We start from the raw sequence: 21,139 nt of genomic DNA on the forward strand, positions 1-21,139 counted from the left end.
CTCCCATTGAGATCGAAATTTAAATGGATAGAACACTCCCCTTCCAGTATTGATACAAAACTGAAATAGGCCTTGGCACCATCTGCAGAGTAATCCACAGTTGTTCCATATGTTCCCCCTGTAAAGTTGATGACTTATCCCAACCTTTTGATCCCATAAAATGTCACACTTGTAAGTAGGCCAAATAATCCCCCACTAGAATCCCAAATTTAATCTGCAGAGCCTGGAAGGACATAATACCAACCAAATTAAAAAAAATCTCTAAAATTTCTCAGGCCCAAGCTCTCCCAACGCACAAAAACTAAATTTGTACCTACCACTGGAAATTGAGGCTCCCCCTGAAGGGAGGCTAAAGAAGATACCACCACTCCCCCGTTAAAATCTCTCCTGGCTTGATCCCAAAACCTAATAAGGTGTAACAGGAAAGGGTTGGTCGTCAATTGGTGCCTGTGTCGGTCATCCAAGGAAGACCACAAAATACAATGAAGTGGCATCACTCCTCCCATGTCCTGTTCCAATTGTACCCCCCATTTCTGGGTTCCCAATTCCCAATCCAGCACCATTCGCAATTGGGCCGCACGAAAGTACCAGGATAAATTAGGTACCCCTCTCCCTCCTACCCCCCTATCACCCCACAACACCTCCTGCGAAATGCGTGGTGGTCTGCACTGCCAAACAAAACTTTGAATCAGGCCATGCAGTTTCCGAATAGCAGTAGCTGGCACCTGTACTGGTAATGTTTGAAAAAGAAATAACAATCGAGATAAAACGTTCATTTTCACCACCGCAATTCTCCCCCACCAGGAGAGCCAAAGTCCATGCCATCTCTGGAGGTCCATGCGCACTTTACAAATTATGGGACTATAATTAACATCATACAGATTAGTGAAATCACTCGGGATATGAATCCCCAAATACTGCAATGTCTGGCTAGTCCACCTAAAGGGAAACCTCTCTCGGAGATAGCTAATATCCATCTGATCCAAGGTATGATTTAAGAGCTCTGTTTTATCTAGATTGATTTTAAACCCAGAGAACTTTCCATAATCCTCGAAAATTGATAACAATAGCGGGACAGAAGAACGAGGGTCAGTGATATATAGTAATATATCATCCGCGAAAAGTGCTATACGATGATCATATCCCGCAAACCAAATACCCTGAAGCTCTGCAAGCTGTCAGATGTGCTGGGCCAAAGGTTCTATTCATATAGCAAATAATAATGGGGAAAGAGGACACGCCTGCCTGGTCGCCCTCTCGATGGAAAAGAAATCGATATAACCACCATTTATCTGGAGACAAGCTCGCGGAGACCGATAGAAAGCCTAAACCCAACCCCCCCCTAAACCCATATACTCCATAACTTCCCATAAAAATTCCATGAGACTCAGTCAAACGCTTTCTCCGCATCTACCGCCATCAGCACTGCTGGCTCTCTTTTCTTCCACATCAAATGCAAAGTACATTTAATATTGTCACCAACTCATCTACCATGAATAAAACCAGCCTGATCTTGATGAATGAGAACAGGGAGCACTTTCCCCAATCGGAGAGCCAAAACTTTTTCAATGAGTTTAGCACCAACATTCAATAGAGATATCGGTTTATAGGACCCACAGCTCAACGGGTCTCGACCCGGTTTCAGCAACAAAGAAATGCCAGCTTCCCCCATAGTTCCAGGTAACGCCCAACCCTCCCTAACACCATTCGCCACTCGAACCAAAAGAGGGCCCAGGAGTTCTCCAATTGCTTATAAAATTTGGCAGTATAACCATCGAGGCCAGGAGATTTGCCCTGCTTTACCAATTTAATAGCCCCCAATATCTCATTGAGGGATATAGGCTCTTCAAGAAAACACCTATCCTCCGGTGTCAGAGAGGGCAGCGGGATATCCCTAAGAAAACCCCGTATCACCTCCAAAGTCCCCAGCCCCTCCCGACCATATAGTTCCCGGTAATACTGCACAAAAGTCTTACCAATAGCAATATCTGTAAACTGCAACTCTCCTTTAGCATCCTGTACTCGCATAATAACTGTTTTAGCTTGCTTAATACTGATATAGCAAGCCAAAAATGCACTAGCTTTGTTACTATGTCCATAGACATGAATTTTAAGTTGTTCTCTTGCATATTCATAATCCGCTAATTGAAGTTGTCGGAGCTCCAAACGGACCTGCTGCAATTTTCCCAAAATCCTAGAATCTTGCGTGCGCTTATGTTCCAACTCCAAAGAAATCAGTTGGTCCCGCATTCGTAAAGATTCACGACTGCGTCTCTGCTTGACCCTAGCTGCCCATCTGATAAGTACCCCTCGCACCACAGCTTTCAGAGCATCCCACAATACCACATCAGATACCGCCCCAGTATCATTGAGGGTCATATAATTTTTAATCTCCTTCCGAATCTCATCCAACACCTCTGGAATACCCAGTAATGATTCATTAAGCCTCCAATATTGGACACCTCCACTCTTCAAGACTCCCACACTCTGCACCATCACTGGGGCATGAATCACACCAATGTCCGCCTCATTGATAGTATCCTATAAATTTCTATGAACCCAAACTCCATCTATACGGGTATATGTTTTCTGAGCATGTGAACAGAAAGAATAATTACGCTGCGTGCCATGGCGCAATCGCCAATAGTCAACCATGCCTAGTGTCCGCTGAAAGTTTGAAAAGCTCGAATGGAAGGTTTATGTGTCCCTCTGCCCCCTTTACAATGATCCAGTTGAGCATCAGAGATAACATTGAAATCCCCATCTATATATATATAGACCCCATAAGGAAACCCTGCAGGCATTCCTGAAGCTGGGGATAAAAACGATCCTGATCGCTATTGGGTCCATAAATATTCACTATTGTCACCACTTTCCCCTGAAGAAGACCCTTAAGTGCTATACAGTGGCCCTGGGGATCCCGATAAATGTGGTCAATAGTGAGCCCTAACCCTTTCCTCACCACTATAGCAAGACCCCCCTTCCTTTTTTGTGAAGTCACTTCCTGATACATCCAAATCTGATCAAAATAGAGAGAACATAAGGCTGCATCACGAGGTCTCAAGTGGATCTCCTGGAGCAATCCAATATCCCACTTCATCCTTCTTAATTCCCTAAACACCACACTTTTCTTACCTGGGCTATTTAGCCCATTCACATTCCAAGAACCCACCCGCAGTACAGGATTCTCCACTGCCCATTTTCCACCTTACTGTGCTCGAAGCCTAGGAGCATCCCTACCCATCTCCCTTGCCCGCCCCCCTCCCCTCTTGCGAACCTATCCCTCTCTAGCAGGATCAGTCAGAGTAAAAATTAGGTCAGTCCCAGAAGGCATCGCACCCTGCTACTCCCCTTGTCTCAGCAAAATACAGTCATGATAGTGCAATAACATCCCCCATAGCAAAATTCCCAAAAATACCGTCCCAAGCATCATCCTACCCCCTACAGTCCCCTTTCCCATTGATCAATGTCCCCCTACCAAGCACAAGTTAATCCCCTTGTTCCCAAACAAATCATCACTTCAGCACACTCCCACCCCAGTACCCAACTCAACACTCAAACCACACCAGCTCATTTAGAACTAAGTTATAACCAAACTATCCCCACAGGTCTTACGACCTAGGGACTCAACAGAAGTCTTTATCCCATTATGAAGCTCTCTTCAAGTGCCCATTTTGGTGGACTTCTTCCCCCCTCGGATAATCAGTTACCAAAGAAGGACCAATTGAGGCTTGGATCGTTAATCCTCCACATCCCAAATCTTTTAGCGCCAGCCGCGCATATGCCACTTCTTCCACTTTCCTGGACCTCCCATTTACAGTTATCCACAGTCCAAAAGGAAACAGCCAGCGATAACGATGCCCTTCACGGTGGAGCACTTGTGTGACATTGCGAAAAGCTCTCTGTTTTTGCAGCGTAACCAATGCCAGGTCTTGATATATTCCAACTGTAATGCCACTCCATTCAAACTGCTGATGACGCTGTGCTGCTTGCAGGATGCGTTCCTTGAGCAAATAGTCCCAAAACAAGCAATTATATCTCGGGGTCCATTAAATCTGGCCGGACCAATGCTTCTATGCACCCTCAATAAGATGATACTGGAGGGTGCCACCGTATTCTCTTCCCTCAAAAGCTGACTGCAAAGGTCTTGAACTACATGTTTACAGTCTTTATAATGATCTGAGCCAGGAATTCCTTTAAATTTTAGATTGCACTTTCTCGATCTATTCTCTAGATCTTCCAATTGATTTTGCACCTCAAGCAGACTGGACAATGTTTTCTCATTTGCCGCCATAGTTCCTTCCACCGTGGTTGCCAAGCAGGACACGTGCTCCTCCGATGCTGCAACCCGGCCTCCCAGCTTTCCTACCTCCGTTCGAAGGTCGGCCAGTGCAGTCTTCACATCGTCACGCATTTCGGTTTTCAAATCTGCAAACCAGTGCTCCATTTTAGACTGGAACTCCAACATCTCCGACCCCGATGTTGTAGTGGTGGAGGCTGAAGGCGCGGACTCCGACCTCATCGCCATCTTGTTACCAGTCGATGGGGAGCCGGGAGAGCCTGCACTGCTTTTATCGCTGCTTTTATCGCTTGCTATCTGCAACTTTCACTTTATCGAAGCGTTTGCGGGTCGCCATCCACTGGGCAGCACCAACTTAGCTTAAAAGGTAGCAAAATCGCTCCTGGGAAGCAAAACTATCCCATAATTACTCAAGTCCAGAGAAAGCTCGAGATTTATGCCGCCATCTCTCAGTCTGATGTCACTTCCTCCTCTTTTTGATGCCATTCTTGATGCTTTTCTCTGAATTCTGGCTTCGAATAGTCTTGGGGCAAGAACTTTACATATCCCATAGTCTTGCATCAAAAGACTGTTCAAGAGACACAGGCATACAAAAAGTCATTGAGTCAGCACAGTTCTAATTGTAGCAAAGGTCTCTGTATATAAAGCACTGAGACGAAACCCGGACAATGGAGAGTACCCCGCCTCTACCCACCACTACAATGATCGCCACACTTAGCACCACCTCGAGAACCACACCACCAAAATATCCACAAGCAATCCTATTGATAACCCTGCTCCTAACTGACTGGAAAGTAACTGCAAACAACATCTATCCAATACCAACTATAGCAAATTCCAAGGGAATTACCCAACCAACCTGGCATCTTACAACAGATAGAAACTCAAACTATCGGTCTTACACACACCAACCCACCCCACAATCAACAAGAAGAAAACCGACAAACTCATACAAGACCAAAAAACAACCCCACCAAAGATCACTTATATACCCGAAAACAACTCACAACACACCAATAGACTACACCACTCTCAAGTGTGCATATGTGAACATCAGAGTCATAGGCCCCAAAACAGAACGCATAAAAAACTGGATAAAAGAAGATAACCTAGACTGCCTTTTCCTCACAGAGACATGGCTTACCGCTGATTCGGACCCCAGAATAACTGAAGTTTGCCCAAAGAGCCACAAATTAACAATGATCTGCAGAGAAAATAAAAGAGGAGGAGGAATTGCCATCATAGCCAGAAACACCATAAACCTAAAAATACAAGACAAAACAACCAACCCACACATGGATTTACTAGCCTGTCAACTTTCAAGCACATCACTTAAAGGAACACTAACATGTATACTTTGCTACATAACCCCAAATAACTGGAACACAGCTAAACCAATATTTGAAGAATTTATATATTGAAACTCACTAACGACAACCTACAACCTAATTCTAGGAGACCTCAACCTCCACCTCAAAAACCAATCCTGCAAACATGTAGAAACCTTACTATCATATCTCGAAGCCTTAACATATAAAAATCCTAGATCCTCAAACCACACATGAAAAAGAACACCAACTCAACATTGCAGCCTACATGTCCCAAAAACACATACAACCAGAGATCCAAATGTCAAATGGAAAATAGAACTGATCCCTTTGGTCTGATCACTATACATACTCCTTCGAAATAAATTGGACCAATAACAAAAGAATTCCAATTACTCAGCAACTTACAACTCACACAATCATATCGATCCTACCACATTCTGGACAAAAGCAGACACCACAATCCAATATTATACACCCAAAGACTTCATCTCACAATGGAACCATCTAAGTACTGCAACTCTGGATGAAAAAAATTCAATGCCCGACAATATGATGCACGATCTACTCTTACTAGAGACCTGGTCTAAGACATGGCAGCTCAGCTTCAATGCCAAAAAATGCAAAGTTATGCACCTGGGTACCCAAAATCCATGCAGGACTTATACCCTTAATGGCGAGATCCTAACAAGAACGGTAGCAGAACGGGACTTAGGGGTGATCGTCAGTGAGGACATGAAGGCTGCCAATCAAGTGGAGCAAGCTTCTTCCAAGGCAAGACAAATCATAGGTTGCATACGCAGGGGTTTCGTAAGCCGTAAGACTGAAATCATTATGCCTCTGTATAGATCCATGGTGAGACCCCACCTGGAATACTGTGTGCAATTCTGGAGGCCGCATTACCGTAAGGATGTGCTGAGGCTGGAATCGGTCCAGAGAATGGCCACCCAGATGGTCTCAGGACTGAAGGATCTTCCATACGAAGAACGGTTAGATAAATTTCAGCTATACTCGCTCGAGGAGCACAGAGAGAGGGGAGACATGATCGAGACGTTCAAGTATCTCACGGGCCGCATCGATGCAGAGGAGGATATTTTCTTTTTCAAGGGTCCCACGGCAACAAGAGGACATCCGTGGAAAATCAGAGGCGGGAAACTGCGTGGTGACACCAGGAAATTATTTTTCACCGAAAGGGTGGTTGATCGTTGGAATAGTCTTCCACTTCAGGTGATTGAGGCCAGCAGCGTGCCTGATTTTAAGGCCAAATGGGATCGACACGTGGGATCTATTCGCAAAGTAAAGGCAGGGGAGAGTCAGTAGGGTGGGCAGACTGGATGGGCCATGGCCCTTATCTGCCGTCAATTTCTATGTTTCTATGTTTCTATGAACTAGCCCCAGAAAAACCCAAAACCAAAATCCACAGAAAATCAGACAAGTGGTTCTACAACAAACTACTCCAACTCAAAAGACAATGAGGACAACTAGAAAGAAAATGGAGAAAAAGCAAAGAATCCACAAAAACAGCATGGAGAATAATGAACCAAAAATATAAACAAAAACTAAAAGAAAAAAGAAAGACATACTATTCAAAGCAAATAGGAGAAGTACCCCAAGACACAAAAAAGCTATTCCAGATACTAAAAGATCTCACAGACACCACACCCTAACTATCCAACAGCAACTCCCCCTCAGCCACCCTCTTAGCTACATACTTCAAAAACAAGATCGCAAACATCAGAGCCACGTTCAATGGAATCCCCACTCACGTAGAAGAGACCTCATTTCCCCCCACAGAAAAAGAACCAAAACCAGCAGACAGAGCCTGGTCCCATTTTGCACTCATACAATGGTCAGATTTCAACAATCTATATAATAAATACAGCCACGGAGCCTGTGACCTTAACCACTGACCCCCATACCTACTGAAAGCCTCAAGTACACTATTCCGCTCCCTGCTCCTACAATGGATACAATCTTTACTCATAGAGGGTCATTTCCCATAAGAACTCAGCGAAATCATCATAACTCCGATACTAAAATGCCCCAAAGGAGCAACGGACTAACCATCCAACTACAGACCCATAGCGTCAATCCCACTGTATGCTAAGCTAATGGAAGGCCTCGTAGCCAAAACCTTAACCTCATACCTAGAAAACCACAACTTACTTCACCCCACACAGTCTGGCTTTAGAGCCAACTACAGCACCGAGACCCTACTAGGAACGCTAATGGACACTGCCAGGCAACACCTCTGTACAGGCAAGAAAATCCTGCTCATACAACTAGACCGCTCTGCAGCCTTCGACCTGGTAGACCATGACATCCTCCTACAAACACTAGACTCCATAGGAATCTCAGGCAAGGTACTCTCATGGTTTAAAGGCTTCCTACAATCCAGAACCTACAGGGTTAAAACAAAACAAGAAGAATCAGAACCATGGTTCAACCCCTGCGGAGTTCCCCAGGGATCATCCCTATCCGCCACACTATTCAATATATATATAGCCTCCCTCAGCTCCTACCTAGACAAACATGGCATAACCTCATACAGCTAAGCAGATGACATCACTATTCTCCTCCCCTTCGACCACCCAGAACCCACCATGACAGGCACAATACACAGAACACGAAACAGTAGCAACATGGATGACAGAGCACAAACTAAAACTTAACTCTAACAAAACAAACTTCATCCTCCTAAAAAACAATGTCTTCTGTTGTTCCCTGCTTCATATATCGGTCATTGTTGCCCAATTGTATTGTAACTGTTCAAAAACTTTCAATAAAAATGATTGAACTTAAAAAAAACCTCCAACCTTAACAAATCTAGTAATAAACTCGATCTCATACTCCATTCAACCCACACTAAAACTTCTAGGCGTACTGATTGACAGAGGCTGTACCAAGCAACCACAAATCAACAAAGTAATAAAAGCATTATTCGTGAGCATGAAAAACCTAAGACAAATCCGAAAATTTTTCAACAGGAAACAATTCCAACTTTTGGTACAATCTCTTATTAGTAGACTAATAGACATTAGTAGACTAATAGACTACTGCAACATACTTTACCTCCCCTGCCCAGCGACCATGATAAAGCAATTACAAACAATACAGCCCTAAGACTCATCTCTTCGCTGAAAAAATACGACCACATCACAGAGGCATACCATGACTCACACTGGCTCCCAATACAAGCAAGAGTACACTTCAAATTCTACTGCCTACTATTCAAGGCTATTAATGGAGAAAGCCCAACCTACTGGAACAATCGACTAACTCAATCTACCTCAACCAGGCACAGGAGAACCCACTCACTATTCACACACCCACCATCCAAAAATGTCAAACGAAGAAAACTATATGACAACCTAATAGCCACCAAAGCGGCTAAACTGGACAGACAAATCACTAATCTGCTGTCCTCGATCACAGACTACAAAACCTTCAAGAAAGAAACTAAAACCCTACTCTTCAAATAATACATACCAATTTAACACAACCAGTTCCTACCCAATCCCCACCTACCTACTCTATACCCATAACAAATCTAAAATGCTTCTAATTACCCAAGTATCACCTTAAGGTCTCGACAACTCTTATGTAATTCGTATGTAATTCTTATGTAACTCTTACGACAATTCTTATGTTATGTTACAATTCTTGTAACCTCCTAACAACTCTTATGTAATCCACCTTGAACCGCAAGGTATTGGCGGAATAGAAATCACTAATGTAATGTAATGTAAAGCAGCTCTGATTGGATTGGATTGGATTTATTATATTTGCTATACCACTTGTACATGATTATTAAGCTGTTTACAAAACTAAATACATTAAGCACTTTGGACTTCACTCTCTATCCCAAACGGGCTCACAATCTAAACTAATGCGCCTAAGAGAAAATGAACATCATTCATAAAGTCAATGATAAAAATAGAAAGAATATGAGAAGGAAGAAGGAGCCCCAGAGAGATGTAGAGAACCAGGGAAAGTGCAGCAGAGTGGTTACATTGTAGAGAAAAAGATAGAATAGTAAATCTAACAAGATAAATAAAAATTACTATATCAGGCAGGAGAAAAGAAATAGAAAAAATAAAATAAAATAAGACAAACCCAGCAAAATAAAAATTAAATAAGGTATGAATAGTCGGAGGGAGAAATTGCAGTTTGTGGGAAGTGCTTGTTTGCAGATTATGGGAAGGATCGCATAGAGTTCCATAGTGTTGAAATAGAATTGATTTCAATAGTTTTCAGGAGACATAGGATGTTTCCTCGAGAAAGCCATGAAGCATGGAGTTCCAAAGATTAGGACTTGCATATGAGAAAGCTGTCTTTCTAGTTGTTTGTAGTTGTATTAATCTTGGTCCAGGGACTTCAGATTGATTGTGATGATCTCTGAGTTCTATTAGGTTGATTTCTGGCCAGTTTCTTGTACAGATAATCAGGAAGCTAAAGATGCCAGGCTTTGAAGACCAGACAAAGTAGCTTGAATTCAATCTGTTTAGTTATTGGCAGCCAGTGCAGATAAATAGAAATCAGCATAATGTGGTCATTAATGGGTGCACCTGTTAAGAGTCTAGCTGCAGTGTTTTGGATTAACTGCAGGCGGGACAGGTTGGCTAAGCTTGACCCTAGGAGCAATGTGTTACAATAGTCTAGATCAGGGATCTCAAAGTCCCTCCTCGAGGGCCGCAATCCAGTCGGGTTTTCAGGATTTCCCCAATGAATATGCATTGAAAGCAATGCATGCACATAGATCTCATGCATGTTCATTGGGGAAATCCTGACAGTAGAGTCGGTGCAACAGATGGCCACCAGGATGATCTCGGAGCTCAAGGATCTATCGTACGAGGAAAGGCTGAAAAATTTGCGGCTGTACTCACTCGAGGAACGTAGGGAGAGAGGAGACATGATCGAGACGTTTAAGTATATTACCGGCCGTATCGAGATGGAAGAAGAGATTCTCTTTCTCAAAGGACCCTCAGCCACAAGAGGGCATCCGCTCAAACTCAGGGGCGGGAAATTTCATGGCGACACCAGGAAATATTTCTTCACCGAGAGAGTGGTTGATCCTTGGAACGAGCTCCTGGTGCAGGTGATCAAGGCAAACACCATGCAAGAATTTAAGAGCAAATGGGATGCCCATGTGGGATCCCTTAGAGGGTTAAGCCAAGGGAACCTGTCACCAGGAATGGGATCCCTAGGATAGTAGACTTGGGGGTGGGTCAGTAGAGTGGGCAGACCTGATGGGCTATGGCCCTTATCTGCCGTCATCTTCTATGTTTCTATGTTTCTAACCTGACTGGATTGCGGCCCTCAAGGAGGGATTTTGAGACCCCTGGTCTAGATGACTAATAATAATTGCATGGATTAGTTTAGCTAAATTGTTTGCAGTTGGGACAGGTTTTAGTTGGTACAGTAGTCTTAGGTGGTAGAAACACATTTCTACAACGTGGCTTATTTTGGGCTTGATTTGGTTTTGCCAGCGAGTTCAGGAAGTTTGTGTAGGGCAGATTGGCTGCATTGTAGCCACATGGTGGATGATTTGTCTGCATTAACAATTAGACTGTTGTCAGCTAGTCAGATGCTAAGGTCTGTCAGTTTGCTATTAAGGTCAAAGAGAATTTCTTCTTGGTTGTTTCTCACAAATATTAGCAGTTGAATTTCTTTTTTTCAACTTTATCTTTATTCAAATTTTGAGTATAATAAACAAGTAACTTGCAACAGAATTGGAAATCAACTTCCTAAGGCACAATGACTATTTCAGGTTAAAATTTTTTTTTACAGGAAATAATAAATTATTTAGTCCACAAATATGATCCAAGAACAAGGAAAACATCAGGAAAATATAGCAATTGAATTTCAATTGCAAGGATTTAAAATTTGATGTTCCAAGACTCTAATAATTTTGCTAAATGGACCAGCTACAAGTTGAAAAGAGTTCGTGATAGTAAGGATACCTATGGAACTCCTGATATAACAGGTCTGTTTTTAGACCTTTCATTGTTCCAATAAACTGAACAGGAACAATTAGAGAAGTAAGAGGAAGACCATTGTTGGACGGTGGAATTCAAATCAGTCTCCCTAAGTCTATGTAGAAGTTTCAGGTGAGAGATTGCTGCAGTCAAGTTGAATCCATAAGGCATAAAGCCCAATTCAGCCTTGCATAGGATTTCATCAGTAAGGTCTAACAATAAAATTCTGCATTATGATGACTTCAAAAGCTGGATTGCTAAGGGTGGAGTATTTTATTATCTTCCAGATATTCTGTGAGCTGATTGAGGACTACTTTCTCCAGAGTATCCTGTGATACAGAGGGAGGAGCCTAGGTCTTGATTGGCCCCCTGGAGGGGCCTTAGGTGTCTGAGCCAATCAGGGTCTTAGGCCCCTCCCCATGACTTTTTGCCCCTTGTGGATATGGAAGCAGAGAATTAGCCTTTTACATTTTCACTGGAAGTTGCAGCTATTAGTACTCTCCTCTATAATCTCTTTTATGCTTTGCTGGTGACTATAAGCGATTAGAAATTACCCTTTTTGCTTCTTTCCACTAGTGATGCTGTTGGCTCTAGATCTCTTAGGAGCATTCTTCCTTATTTTTCTCTACTGCCATTCCCATTCTATGCACTGTGGTTGGATCAAACTAGGTGGTACATAACATAAAAATGTATTTATGTTGTAAATACCTTGTGGTTTGATGCGGTGCACAAAAGAATAAATCTGAACAATAGTGAATTACGTTTTGATCAATTACAGTAACACAGCATAGTCTACAAGTACTTAATAAATAAATAAGTTTTTAAAAGTTTTCTAAAATGCATATAAGTCATAGACTATCTAATCAGTGGCTCAAATTCTAGGGAGCAGAACTGTCTTTCTGATGTGTTTGTAAAGCACTGTATACACCTGGTAATACTTTGGAAATGATAAGTAGTAACATCTGAACCTGGAAAGGCCCAGTTGTCTCTTAATTCCTAACCCCCCTCCCCTCCCCCTCTTTAAACCAACCATATGACAATTAACAATACACAATAACCACAAGACTCTACTTTTGGTAAAACCGAGTCGCAGCTCTGTTTATTGAACAAATTAAACAGTTAATCAAAACAACAATCAAGCTACCAGAAGGACACCCAAGCAGCTTATTGCCCATGACCCCACCTCAGCCCCAGCAAGGGGCTGGGGCTGGCAGGGACCTCACTGCCCCCATCGAATGGGTCCCCAGCTTGCCTTGGGACCCGCATTTGAACAGCTGCCCGCCATCCACTCATCTCATGATGAGCCCCAATTGGGAGCTCGATACCCACCTCTGCGTATCGAGGGGGTAATAGGGCAGAGTACAGTACTGGGGGTTCATGAAAGGATTGGACAATTTCCTGCTGGAAAAGGGGATAGAGGGGTATAGATAGATGATTACTGCACAGGTTCTGGACCTGTTGGGCCGCCGCGTGAGCGGACTGCTGGGCACGATGGATCTCAGGTCTGACCCAGCGGAGGCATTGCTTATGTTCTTATGCTGCAAGCTCAGGACTCCCAATTCCAGGAACCAATTCCAGAACCATGAGGGAGGGAGCATGGGAAAGCCGCCACCGAGGACCGAAAAATGCTTGTCACAAAGCAGCCATTACAACTTGAAGTCCCACTCTTCTCTCCTGCTGCAACCTATCCATACTGCACTTCGGGGCAGGAGACAAAAACGGGCCGATCGCACTGCACCTCAAGTTTCAAGTTTCAAGTTTCAAGTTTATTAAGTCTTGATGAATCGCCTATAAATTTGCTAGGCGATGTACAATAAAAAATAACATGTATTAATAAATGAAACAAGTACAATATTAAAAATGACATAAAAACAGATTTGTTGTATAGACAAGAAACATACTTTCCAAACAACTCAAAAAACCTAAATTCACAATAATGTGAAGGTAAAACAAACACGACATGTGAGGAAAAATAGGGAAATAGTTACAATTTTGATAGAGGAGAGGAATAAACATAAAAGGAAAAAAACAAAAGGTGGGAAAAAGATGGCTGTTTTTTTTATTTTTTTTTTTTTAAAAAAAGAAAAAAACCGAAAATGTAAATAAGAATGTCAAATTTTTACTGCTCATAATCACCATACGCATCTTTGAAAAGAAAAGTTTTTAACATTTTTTTGAATTGAGTTAGGTCTTTTAGTTCTCTGATGTGTTGGGGTAGAAGATTCCATGATTGAGGGGCATTAACTGAAAACATATCCTGTCTTCTAGTTCCTATCATTTTAATAGAAGGAACTGTAAGAAGATTAGTTGAAGAAGAACGAAGAGAGCGTGTCGTACTATAGGGAATAAGCCATCTGTTAATGAATTGGGGTTCGTTGTAATTTAAGGCTTTGAACACTAAAAGCAACAATTTAAAAGTGAATCGATGGCTTATAGGAAGCCTCAAATCTTCCACCTTGCACACCCTCCGGGAGCCAATCCCGACGGGCCAACACATGGGCTTTCCAGCTCTCAGGCTGACTTTTGTAATAGTAGCAGATGGATTTCTGCCTGCCTCTGTGCCTATTTACCCTGTGTTCTTTGACTTTCTGTTTTTTTTTCTGAAGTGTGTTATTAAACAATATTTTATATTCTTTGTTTACCTCATGGTTCTCCTTTTAGATTTGCTTGGGTTATTTTGTTGTTGCTGTTGAAGCTTACCTTTCCTTGTTTATTTTCATCTGGTCCAAGCAGATCCATTCAAAGATTGCTTGAAATGTCTTCCTCCTTATGGCCCATGTGGACTGACTCAAAAGCAGTGTCATGAGTGTTGTCAATGGGCAGAGCCAGTGAGTAAAATTAGGCACTTGACGTGAGCCTTCATCCAGAGCAGGATTAACCAATAGGCCAAGTAGGCATGTGCCTAGGGCCCAAAATGGTCAGGGGGGACCAATGAAGGAGGGCATCAACAATGTTTTTTCCAAACGGCGATGGGCCCCTCTAGCATTGATTGGCAGCGCCCCCCCCCCCCCCCCCATCGACAGAAAGTAAGACAAGCAAGCAACGTGGGTAAGAAAGGCAACAGGAACTGTAATTGTGCAAGCGGTGCTGCTTGCCCAAAGCTTCCCTCTGACGCAGCTTCCTGTTTCCGCCTGGGCACATGGTGGGGTGGGGTGGGGCAGGGGGCCCAGTGTACTTGTGTGTCTAGGGGCCCTCTATGAATTAATCCTGCCCTGCCTTCATCCTTGCACCCCTACCTAATTAACCCCCAACCCCTGTTTACAAAACTGTATAAGAGGTTTTTAGCGACGGCCGGCACGCTGAATGCTTTTGCAGTTTTGTAAAAAGGGGGAGGGGGGGTTGAAGTTTCATGCTGATAGGTCTTTCCCTGACATTTTGATAATGAATCCCCCAAATTATTATTAACTCTGAATCTCTGTTTCTGTTGTAATCTAGTGTAAGCCGTCTGGAAATTAATCACCCACTTCCTCCCATCCCAGAATAGTCCTATAAGTATAAAACATATAATTAGATATCATAATTATAAATACTAGATTTTGTTTTGTATACATATACATAATACAAATATGTTTCAGAAATCATCACACTGCCCGATGAATGTTTCATCTGTGATTGTTGGGGATAGACTGCAAAATTAAAAAAAAAGAAAATCAAGAAATGATCACATTCAGACACTTAAATACTGCAATGGTGGAAGATGAAAAGACTAAAGCTAAGGCTGTCTAATTCTCTGAAAGGGAATGTCTGTCCCTCATGCAAACTCTTGTCCAGTTTAAGGCTGCTCTGAAAGATTCAGTTATTAGCTTAGGAATCATCCCTAAGTAGAGTAGAGGAGTAGCCCAGTGTGGTCTCTGAATTTGAGGAACTGGGTTTAAATCCCACAACAGCTCTTTTGTAACCCTGGGCAAGTCACCATATCTCTTGTAAAACCATTCTGATTGTAACCATAGAAAGGCAGTATATCTGGTCTCAATCCCCTTTCATTATCGATAGTCACCTTACTTTTTGATTCTTAGTTATTGTGTTTTCTCTTAGATTCTTAGGAGTTAACAATCGTTTTTGAGTTATTATCAGAATCTCAGAGAGAGACCTATCAGCATGAAAGTTAATCAGGTGGGATGTAAGGATAAAAGTTTGCCTAAGACGGTGTCTAATATACAATCAAAAACTTGCCTTGAAAAATCATCTTTACCTTTATCCATGCTTTCATTGCTAATAGATTTCATTGCTAAAAGATTTTTTCTACCAATCTTAAATATTTACAAATTTTGCAAAATCCAGCCATAAAGCTACTTCTTGCACTAAAAGATGATATAGTCACCTCCTTACTTTTGGATGAACACCAGCTTCCAGTTGCAACCAGGATTATTTTAAAAATCTTCCTCTTGACTTTTTGTGTACTTTCAACTTCATTGTTAATTTCTTATACTGCATCATTTTCTCTGAAGTCATAAGAACTTAAGAATAGAGAATTACACGGTGGCTGATACCCACGGCTAGCCACGGGTAACCCGCCGAAACAGGAAGCGAAAAAATAGTAGTCGCCACGAGGACAGGTACGAGGCCATTCTCTGCCCGATGGAGTGGTGAATGGTTTTGTCTCTGCAGTGAAGGGAACACAGGCAGTCACATATCACGCGGTCCAGGAGCCCCATTCCGCCTGATTGCCGCATCCTGCCATCTTCCTCCCTCACCCTCACCTTATGTGTCGAATTTAATTGTTCTTCTCTCAGCAGCACACTTTCAACAAGTCACGCTTGGGCGTGGCTGCTTCAGTTGAATCTTCTTCTCTGACGCAACCAGAAACAGGAAGTTGCGTCAGAGGAGAAGATTCAACTGAAGCAGCCACGCGCGTGCGACTTGTTGAAAGTGTGCCGCTGGGAAAAGAACAATTAAATTCACCACATAAGGTGAGGGGAAGGGAGGGATGGAGATGGTGGGACGTGGTGATCGGGCGGGAGGGGGCTGCTGGACCGCGCAATCCATGACTGTTTGTGTTTCCGCACAGTAGGAAGGAGGGAGTGAAAGGGAAGGAGCTGCTGGGCCAAGTAGATGAAGAGGGAGACAAATATTGAACCCACAGCAGGAAAGAGAAAGGGAAGGACAGGCAGGTGAGCCAGATGCTGGAAGCGGGGGAGGGAGAAAGAGGGAAAGAAGCTAGATGGGTTTTATCTATTAAAAAACTCTAATTGAACTTCTGGTTCCAAAACAGCTGAACTGCACAGGTTCAGTCCCAATCAGATGTAAGCCAGGTTCTGATGTCACTTAAAAACCCTAGTCCCTCCCTTCCCTCCTAGTATGATTGGCCTGATTGAAGTATGATTGGCCTGATTGAAGTAGTAAAAAGGGGACATAGTCTTTATAAGACGGTTGGAGAGATTGTGATGCCTCTCGAACCCTTTTTTCTAGTACTGGGCTCAATGTTTGAACTCACTATTCTTGCAGCAAACTTTTCTTGCTATGGATGAAACTCTCCAGAACATAAGCATTGTGACAACATTAAGGATTCACTGCTATGGTGAGCGTCACTTCTCTAAACTTCCCTGCTCATTCCCAAGACCTATAGGTGATCTGGGAGCCATTGTGGTGCACTATACCTGTATAATTTAGATGTAATTTCATTTAAGTTTCTGTTCCATTGTACCCACAGAGAGCTAGATATATTACAAGTTAATATGTACAAAATCACAATATACAGTAGTATATTTTATAAGCATACTAGATTCTGTGGTCCAACTTGTTAATGATACTTTTTACTTTGTAATTTAAAAAGTAGCTTTAAGAGCTGTGCTTTCTTTATTTTATTTCTGTATTTTTGGGGGATAAGACCATCTTTTTTTTTTCTTCACTAATTTTGAAGACTGTACTTTTAATTGTTACTTAAGTACTTTTAAAAAAGTAATAACCTCATCTCTGGTCCCAAGTGACTACTTGGTGTATCTTGTAGGGAGAGAAAAGATAGTCAAATATCAAGAAATATAGTTTAAGACCAAGAAAGTATGGAAGAAGGACAGAGAAACATTTCCCATAGTTTTGGGTGCCACAAGCTTGATTGAAAAAAAAAAAATGTTTAAGCATGTCTAAATACATTTTATTACAGTATTTCATTTTTTTAGCCTGTCCTCCCAAAGGAGCTCAGAATGGGTTACAAATCATGTATTCAAGCATTTTTCCCTGTCTGTCCTGGTGGGCTCACATTCTATTTAATGTGCCTGGGGCGGTGGAGGATTAAGCACCTTGCCTAGGGTTACAAGGAACAACTGTAGGGTGCCAAGGCTGCAGATCTAACCACTACGCCACACATATAACGTGTCAGGAGTTCCAGAAGGAAGCTCTCTTTGTTACGCGAGCGTTAGCAGTAAATTTGAGAGACTGAGATCATACTCCACATACCCTGGCTTAGGAGTGAGGTTGATTATTGTTATGGTATGTGCAAAAATAAAAGAAATCTAACAGATGTAAATTCAAAACAAACTAATAAACTGTTAAAAAGAGCTAACAGTGTGAGAAGCCAAACAAACACTGCAACTCATAAACAAGGAGGAGAAAAAAGCCTCAGAACAATTCAGCAGCAATAAACATAAATGTTATCAATACTGTTATGTTAAGATCATTGGCATTAAAAAAAACTCCAATCGCAGAAATAACCCATTTGGAGCCATTGCCCACCAAATTAATTCATGCATATGGTGACATTACCATAATATTTATAGACCAGACTGTAAAATGATAACTCATAAATCCAGTAGTAATCTGCCAACAAACACAGTTGAGAAATGCCCTGTAGCCAGGAATTTCAAGAGTTTTAAGGCTTATGATTTCAAGCAGCAAACACAGTTTTAACTTAGGTAGACCAATTTTCTTTCTCCTCAGACAAACCTAGTCATTAGGAAAAGATGAGAAGTACTCCCCCTTCCTGTAAGGCAGGGGTTTGGTGACCTTCCCACTTCCTTTTCCTCTCTTTCTTACCTCATGTTAACTGCATTCTGTCCAAAGCTCTTCTCAGACTCCAAAAAACAAACAAACAAACAAATCTATAGCCCTGGCTTTAGACCATTGTCACAAGGGGTGGGCAACCACCTTTCTTGCAGTATTTTATTTTACACACTGACCCGCATGCTGCTGCCTTGCAAAAAAATCCCCCTCCCCCAATATTCAGCCAACGGCATCAGCATTTTTTTAAAATGCTGACCGTTTTCTGCACAGAATTAGCCCTCAGTATTCAGTACCAGACCATGTCCAGGCACCTGGAAGCTAAATTGATGGCTCAATATAGGTGGGCAGGATGCCTGAGCTTATGGGTGCTATCACCAGCCAGGGTTCCCGCTATCCTTACAGCGGCCCTCCACCAGGTGGCAGTAAAAAGAAACTAGGCACGCTTCTGCAAGAAGGCTGAAGCCCTACAGGGGGGTGCTGGTCTGAACCACTAAGCACTCCTCCTTTTATTCAACCCAGACACCCTGAAGGCACAAGCATATAAAAACACCAAAGAGTTGTACTGCAAAAATGAAAAACCAAAGTTTATTATCCAAGTCTTTGCACTTAAAGTAATTGCTCAGAATAAAGCATATTGAGGAAAAACCATAAACATTAACAGCAGTAATAACAGATGGTAATGGTGCACTTTTCAATGGAGAGAGACTGTTCAGTGGCTGCCAGGTTCCAATATGGCTGCAGTAGTTCTGGCTGTTTGTAGCTGGGCCATGCCTGGTTTCCTGCTTGTAGTACTTTCAGGGTTTTTTTCCAAAAATAAAACAAAGCAAAAATAATAATAATAATTTTATTCTTCTATACCGCCATAGTCGAACGACTTCTAAGCGGTTCACACCAGAGAGCTGGACAATCAGCGAATTACAATATGCAGATTATTAAAAATAAAACATTCTACGCAAGAGTGGACATATCAATAGTTACTTCAGTGCGTTGTTTTAGCTTATTGCATCAGGCTTTAGTCAATATTCTTATCAAACCAGGTAAGTATTTTATCCTTTGCAGTTTGGGAAAAAAGGTCTTAATTGGCAGCTTTTCTTTAAAGCAGAAAAAAAAACATTCAAGGCAAAAAGGAAAAATATAATATTAAAGTCTTGCTTGTGGCAGTTCTCCTGAAGCCACCACATCCAATGGCAAAAGAGTACCTCCTGGCACAACTAACAAAAAGGTTTCCAAAGTTCAAAAATAAACCAGAAATGTCCTCAAACAAACACTCAGTTTCATAAGGGTGTTACAGGCACTTCACTCACTTGTGCACAGCTTTCTATGAGGCTTTTATCCAGCTTGGCTACTTTAGAGAGAGTATAAATGAAAGAACAGCTTCAAGTAGTAATGCACCCAGTAGCAAATCTCTTCAATCCTAAACACAGAGGTTTAAACCAGCTCCATAGCTTCTCCCGGCCCTTCTTCATATGACAATGGGTCATCCACCTCCATAAACTCCTGGACAGCTCTGGGTCAGGCAGTTCTCCAGCTTCAGCCACTTTTACCATGTCCACTTCAGTTCTTCTCTCAGGCTGGTGGCTGCTGGGGTCTTGCTGCTCTGCTCCTCTTAGACAGTAATAAGGATGCTGCCCCCCTGTGTTGACTCAGGGTCAAGTTTAAATAGGGGGAGAGTCCTGCCTACAGTTGTATGGGATAGGCATGTTCCAAAACTCTCTTTGCCTCCCCCTCTGGCGAGACTGAATATTTCAGTCAGGAAAAAACTGCTGCTTTTTTCTGAACAGGGGCAAAATGGCCTTTGTTTCTGTGTGCTTTCCCTTGGTCTGGCACTGGGCTTACTTGCCAACAATCCATCAGGGAAACTATCCTGATGGGTTTTAAAGCCCTTTAATACTGGCTTGCCCTGATAATTCCCCTGTGGCAAGTTGGGAATGTCATTAGAATTGCCACAGCGCCCAGTTGATGTTCAGCCGGGGCTGCATAAGAAAGTTATGCAGTCTTGGCTGAATATCAAGTCGGCACCAGCATAACTCTAAAAAACGTTTTCAAGTGCCACAATATGGAAATAAGTCAGGGCTGAAAGTTATCCAGGTATTATTGATATCCAGGTACCAGTGCTAAATAGCTACTCAAGCAAGTTAAGTTCGGACTGCTATTTATCTGGCCTGTCTGAGAGCTGAATACTGATGGTACTGAGACAGCTCTAGAGACTACTGAATACCCATTTATTCACTGCTGGTATCCAGGTACAGCACAGGCTGACCCGGAAGCCTTCCCTCTGATGTAAAATTTCATCATCAGAGGAAATGTTTCCGGGTCAGCTGTGGGTAACGTGTAGGAACTGCTGCCCACATCCTTTTGAAGATTGCAAGTTCGGATGTACTGAATAATGAAGAAAGAAGAAGAAGGTGCTATTTGGACTTTTGGAGCCAGGCCTGGAGGCAGGAATACTGACTTCATTGGAGCAAGCAGCATTCCAGGCTCCCCTGAACTCATTGGGCCCGAAACACATGACTGCTTGGCTTACCCTTTAATCCTGCACTGTACACCAATTCTGGTTGGCTTCAGCCAATATTTGCGTTAATATTTACTTGCTATGT

The sequence above is a fragment of the Geotrypetes seraphini genome, chromosome 1 (assembly GCF_902459505.1).
Source record: "Geotrypetes seraphini chromosome 1, aGeoSer1.1, whole genome shotgun sequence".
Taxonomy (NCBI): domain Eukaryota; kingdom Metazoa; phylum Chordata; class Amphibia; order Gymnophiona; family Dermophiidae; genus Geotrypetes; species Geotrypetes seraphini.